We start from the raw sequence: 6,000 nt of genomic DNA on the forward strand, positions 1-6,000 counted from the left end.
TATCCTACCTACATGGTCCAACTCCTCTGAGAAATGTTCCACTTAACTCTTTTCTACAGCTTTTCCACCTAATCTGCCTACATCCTGCAGTATTTTTAACAGTAAAAAAAAAAAAAAAAAGAAAAAGAAAAAAAAAAATGTCCAAACCAAAAAGATTAGGATATTTACAAGACTATCACTCTGTATATATATAATGTATAATGCTTATACATTAAATATTGACCTCAGCCTAAACAGTAAATAAATCCATGCATAATTTCTCAGCTATCCAAAAACAAGTTATTTTTGATACAAGAAGTAAAAAAGTTTTTAAAGTTACACAAGAGCTGAAAATAAAGTCCCTCAGCTATATTTTTCCCATAGTCAAATGGGCACTCATAAGTAAACCATCTGTGTAAAACTCTTTTCATTCACAACTTTTTTCTTTCCCAAGATTACTTCTCCTTAGGCAGCGAGCAGGCAGAAGCTGGGTACACCACCCAGACAAGACAAAAGAGCCCATATTAAGCATCTCAGTTTCAAGACCCACCAACACTGTTTTGAAGACACATTACACATTAATGAAACCAAACATACACGGAAAAAGCCAGGTGGTTGTAAAATTAAAAGCTCTCTCTTGGGAAAGTAGTGGTAACCAAAAGGAGAAGGACTAAAAATGCACATTAAATTTCAGTGTCATTAAAGATTAGAGGCTTCCTTAAGGCTTGCAGGAAGGATTCATATTATTGACTAAGGCAGCAGCGAACAGCCTTGCTGTGAAGGAACATGAAGTAAATGGTAAGCTGAGAGCTTCACTAGGAGCCAAGCTGACTGTGTGCAAAAAAACCACACACTGTTGACACAGCACTCTGTAGTAGTAATTCTGCTACTGTGAACAAAAGCTGATATTCTGACATTTCAGGGCAGCTCAGATGTTAAATAAAATAATTAATGTTCTTAGTATTTCTTCTACCACATTAACATAAGGTGAAGGCTTGGAATCACATTAGCGCCTACTAAACGTGTTTTTTTTTTCCTTAGTTGATGCTATGCAATTAGCCTCACATAAAAAAATGTCAAATACTGTAATAAATCACGATGAAACAACAAAATAATTCATTTCCTTATGCTATTATCTGGAAATAATGCAAATTTGAAGGGAGCTTACGAAATGCCACTTTTTATTACCTCTTCGCTGCCACACTTGCATTGCTGACTAACCACAACTTCATGAGGAAACTATGCTCAAATCTGCTATTTTGTCTAACAGTAAACTAAAATGTACTACAAAGAAACTAATTTAACAACAGTTGGTTTAACACTTCATAAAACTTCTAACAGAAATTGAGAACCACAAACATTTTTAACAACAGTCAAACCAAAATGCTTAACCTAATTTTTCTAAGTCTAAGAGAGGTTTAACCACTTGTCTGAATCAAAGCATTCAATAACTAAATACTAAAAAGCTCCCTGAAAGGCAGCAATTTATTAAGGTTTGCTTCCTTTTGAAAAAAAAAAGATGTTGAAAACCACCTACTACAAACTCTGGAGTTTGTCTTTCACAGATTGCTTTTGAATACCAGACACTTCAAAGATAACTCTGAACAATCTTCTGACTGCTATAGTGCATTTAAAAGCAATGCCAACAGCAAACATTTCACACATCAGTAATCCCATTTTTAGCTTTAATAGTAAAAGAGTACAATCATAACAGAATGACTACCTGCTCGAGTAGGAAGAAAAATAAAATCCCTTAAGGAAGAAAGTTAACACCTCTGAACATTTTCACCAAGTGCCAATTCTAGTTAGTATCTATCAAAAGATACTAACTAGAGATACAGTGGCCCAGTAGCCACTGTGGTTTAACCTCCATGCAGCAGGCCTTTAATATGCAACTGAGTCTCAAAGACTTCATTTATTAGACTCCAACATCTGCTTCAGCTGATTTGGGAGGGGTCTGGAAAGCAGATTTTTCCTCAAAACAACTGCCATTAGCCCACCACTGGGCCTGCATTCTTCTCAGTCAGCTTAGGAAAAAAAAAATTTGAAATATGTGGCATTCTAGAGCCTGGAATGTTTTATGTTTTAAACCCTAAAGAACTCAGTAGGGAATTAAGAATAGTGGATTAATGAATACCTTTTAAAGAAGCAGTTACGTTAAGTACTGCTACTTCAAACCTATCAGATGCAAATAGGTGGTTTAAAATTTAAATTGTTGTAAGGCATATATGGGCAATAATTTCAAGTTCAAAATGAATTCAATTACATCTATCCAGTACAAGATATTCAAGTGATGTAGGCACAGGACAAAGTGTGGTAGATTTTCTTCCTAAGCTGTTTTATATTTAAGCTTTGCCAGAGATTTCAAGCAAGTTTAAATACCATTATCAAAGCCAGTTGATTGCATGAACACAATTCAAGGTTTGGCATAGGAATTCCTTTAAGGTTTGCAAAAAATAATTCCCAGTCCTTGCAAAATCTTGCAATTGTAATAGAAATTTCTGCTCCAGGAACCCAAAACAAAACATTTTTTTTCTTTATTTTTTTTTTTCTTTGAGCCAGGAAGATATGAGAGGAAAGAAAACATTGGACTACTCCAGTCTTTACATATTCTACTTTTATTTTCAAGTGATCTCACACCATGTATTTACCAACAAATAATAAATTAGGCAAGACAGTAAGGTGTAAGTTTGGCAAGTTTACAGAATTTAACAGCTAGCAGAAACACCCTTGGTTTAACATAAGAATATTTTTCTACTGCATTCCCTCTAGTGTTGTCATATAATACTATGATGTGGGTCTGTTTTTACTCTCACTTTATGCATTGAAAACACTATTTTGCACTGTTTTTAAATAAACATAGTCTATTTTGGATTGTATGAAGTTATAAGGATTTTTGATGAACTGATGATAAAAAAAAATCTCTTTTATAAACTTTATTTTAGGTATATCTTCAACCAGAAAAATAGTTGAAGAACTATTAGTTGAGAAAGAACTAATAGTTGAGAAAGCAGCTGCTTTCTCTCTTACAGAAACAAGCAGCGCTCAAGATTCAATGACCTATATTTATGAAGTGCTTGTGAAACTTATAAATAAACATGGTTTAGAGTCTGGTATATAGTACACCTCTTACTAGAGTGAAAAGTCAGTGCTTTGCAAAGGCAAAGAATACAATGAACTTTCATTGTAAACAAACATTCAAAGAATGCCGTTCTGTTCACAAAGACTCTCAAACCAAGTTAATTAAAATGAAAATATTATTCTCTTTGCAGAACTTCTTGTTCTTTTTAAAGCAGAGCATTGTTCTGCCTTATCTTGGAAACAATTTCACTAGCCCATCTCAGGTTTAAACCTGATCACAATGACTGTAGTGTCGTTCTTGCCAAGACTTGGACCTAAAGACCCTCTCGTTTTCTCTTAACACTGAAAATATTCAGTAAGTAAACTTGAACTTCAGTAAAATTACCATGAAAATGCATTTAAAGTAGTATTTTCTTAACTTATTAAAAAATGGTTAGAGTATTAGTGCTAATGATGTCTCTAATACAAGTCTTGACAGGTTACAGTAAGACAATATTTTATATGCCATATTAAAAAGGATCTTAAAAATAAAAATCCAAAGTACACATCTCTTTTCTGAGAAGATCCATAAACCTATGTGAAACAGTGAGTGACCATCTCATTTGGTATTTTACATGAATTTTTAAACCAAATCAATAAAAGCTATGAAGAAAGCTTCAGTCTATAATCAAAATGCTTCTTAGGACTGTTCTGTTCTCCTATGGAAAAAAAAATCCCCTTTTAAATATAGCATAACAAGATGGATATTCCAGTCACAGCTGTGAGGTGCACTCCCATTTGTTATTTATTAAAAGCATAATGAGAACAGTAAATTATTTATCCTTCTTTGCTTACTAGGTAACATTAACCAAGCACAACGGATGAATGACTGCCTAAAGACAAATACAGAAGGCCAAACTTTAACCCTTCCAAAAACTTATTAAGCAGATCTATAATAGAAACAACAATAAAAATATTAAAGCAAGAAGATTTCAGGTTTTGCCCTACAGTGAGGAATACAAATATTTGAATAGATGGTAGCTGCCAATACATACTTCTAGTCTGAATAACCTTACATCTGCTTCAAAAGAGAAGCTGATGATTTCAGTTACAGCAAGTCTACACAAGATTATTTTATCTATTTAGATAACTGTTTTGAGACTTCCTAACAATATGCTTTAAAAGGAACGCAGCAAACAAAGCAAGATACATAAAACTTAGTATATGATCTGCAAACAAAACAGACAACACTTTCAAAGTCATAAAAACACTGTAGCTTTTTGTCAGCAAGACAAATTCTGAGGGTATCATTAAGGCTTTGGTCACTGTTCTCCTAATTCCAAAGCCCTGAGACCCTCGGGGAATGACTGAAGCATCAGCACTCTGGCACCACAAATTTCTGCACAGCTCCTCGCTTGAAATCAACTTGTACCAAAATTTACTTTCTGAGTCTTACTGTCCAACATAACTACATTAGAAATTAAGGCTAAGCCAAATATGCTACTTAACTACTTCAGCTTACAAGACCACTTATCGGCGACTAAGTATGGCCCTCAATACTGCTCGACAGATCATAAAGCAACCACAAAAGCTACAAGCGAGCGCAGCCCCACAGTCCCACAGCGCAGAACGCCACTCCTGTCCCTGCCCACGCTGCTCGGGCTCCCCTCGAGGGAGGCGAAATCTGCGAACCCCACAAGGGGCCCTGCCCGGCCCTCCCCCCGCTTCTCTCTCTGCCGCTTTCGGCGCTCTCCCGATCCGCACCTGACGCCCCGCCGGCCGAGAGCTCTGCGAGCGGAGACGAAGCGTTCCGCACTAGCTCAGCTTCTTCTCGCATCCCTCCTCTCCTCGTCTCGGTCACCACCGCCGGGCCGCCCTTCCCCTATGGCCCCGCACAGGCACTACCTGGGGAGCACGGCAGCTGCTCCGACCCGCCGGCCCCGGCGATGCCATGGCTCTTTGTCCGCCGCCGCTGCCACCCCCGGGGCAGGTGCTCCCGGCCCTTCCCGGGGTAATCCCTACTTTTGCCCAGTTTTGCCTTCGACCGCAGCCGGAGTCGCGGACAAGCCCTGCCGCCGACTGCCCCTTCTGTGCCCACGCAAGCCCCGACGGATCCGGGCATGCCCTCCCGCCGGAGACGGGCACGGCGGCACTGCCTGGGCCGTCACCTGTCCCTATGTTCTTTCAGGCAGAGTCCCACAGCCGCCACAGCCAGCCCGCGCCCGGTCACGGCGCCCCGGCTAGGGGCAGAGCTTCCCGGCAGCGCCTGCTCCGCCCGCCTAGGCACAGGCTCCGGAGACGCGTCGGCGAGCAGGTGCAGCAGCACTAGCGGGGAGCCACCCCACGCTCCCACTGGCGGGGCCGGGGCCGGGGCCGGGGCCGGGGCCGCGCAGCCCCCGCCGCACGTACCTGCCGAGCCTCGAGAGAGGAGCGGCCACCGCTGCCGCCGCCGCGTCCCCTCAGCCGACCTGTGGGGCCGGGCCGCGCATGCGCGGGGCGGCGCGGCGCCCGCAGCGGGGCGGAGGGGCAGGTGTGCGCGGCCCCGCTGCCGCCCCCTAGCGGCGGGGCGGGGGTGACCTCCGTGAGGGGAGCGGGGCGGGGGCGGGAGAACGAAGGGCCCGGGCCTGCGAGTGTTCGCTCGTGTCCTGGGCCTGAGAGTTAAAACACTGAAACATTGCTTCTCTTCAGCGGCAGGCGAGCACAGGGCTGTTAAACTCTGAGTGTTCTGTCGCCGTGAAAAACACAAGTTAATAATTCTGTGTTTATTGTATGCAGTAACAAAGGCACAGGATTGCGCAAATAAAAATGAGAAAATGAGAAATATGCCAGGTGGTTATCCAGCAATTTTCATTCATGAGGCATGCACTGCTCCAAATAATTTTCCAAGCCTCCCTAATGTATTTATAATTTCATAATTAAAGACTGAACTGTACGCACAAAATTTCTGAAATGAGGCCACAT

At 41.4% G+C, this 6,000-nt stretch overlaps 1 protein-coding gene across 4 annotated transcripts in view; it reads right to left on the bottom strand.

The window, feature by feature from the left end:
* RAB3IP (RAB3A interacting protein) overlaps positions 1-5,512 on the bottom strand; it is a 32,921-nt gene extending 27,409 nt beyond the window's left edge. For all 4 annotated transcript variants that reach the window (XR_008431194.1, XM_053944034.1, XM_053944032.1 and 1 more), the window contains exon 1: positions 5,449-5,512. The gene's annotated coding sequence lies outside the window, so the exon portion shown is untranslated. The remainder of the gene's footprint in view (positions 1-5,448) is intronic.
* Positions 5,513-6,000: the final 488 nt, after the last annotated feature.

Source organism: Vidua chalybeata, chromosome 5 (assembly GCF_026979565.1).
Source record: "Vidua chalybeata isolate OUT-0048 chromosome 5, bVidCha1 merged haplotype, whole genome shotgun sequence".
Lineage (NCBI taxonomy): Eukaryota > Metazoa > Chordata > Aves > Passeriformes > Viduidae > Vidua > Vidua chalybeata.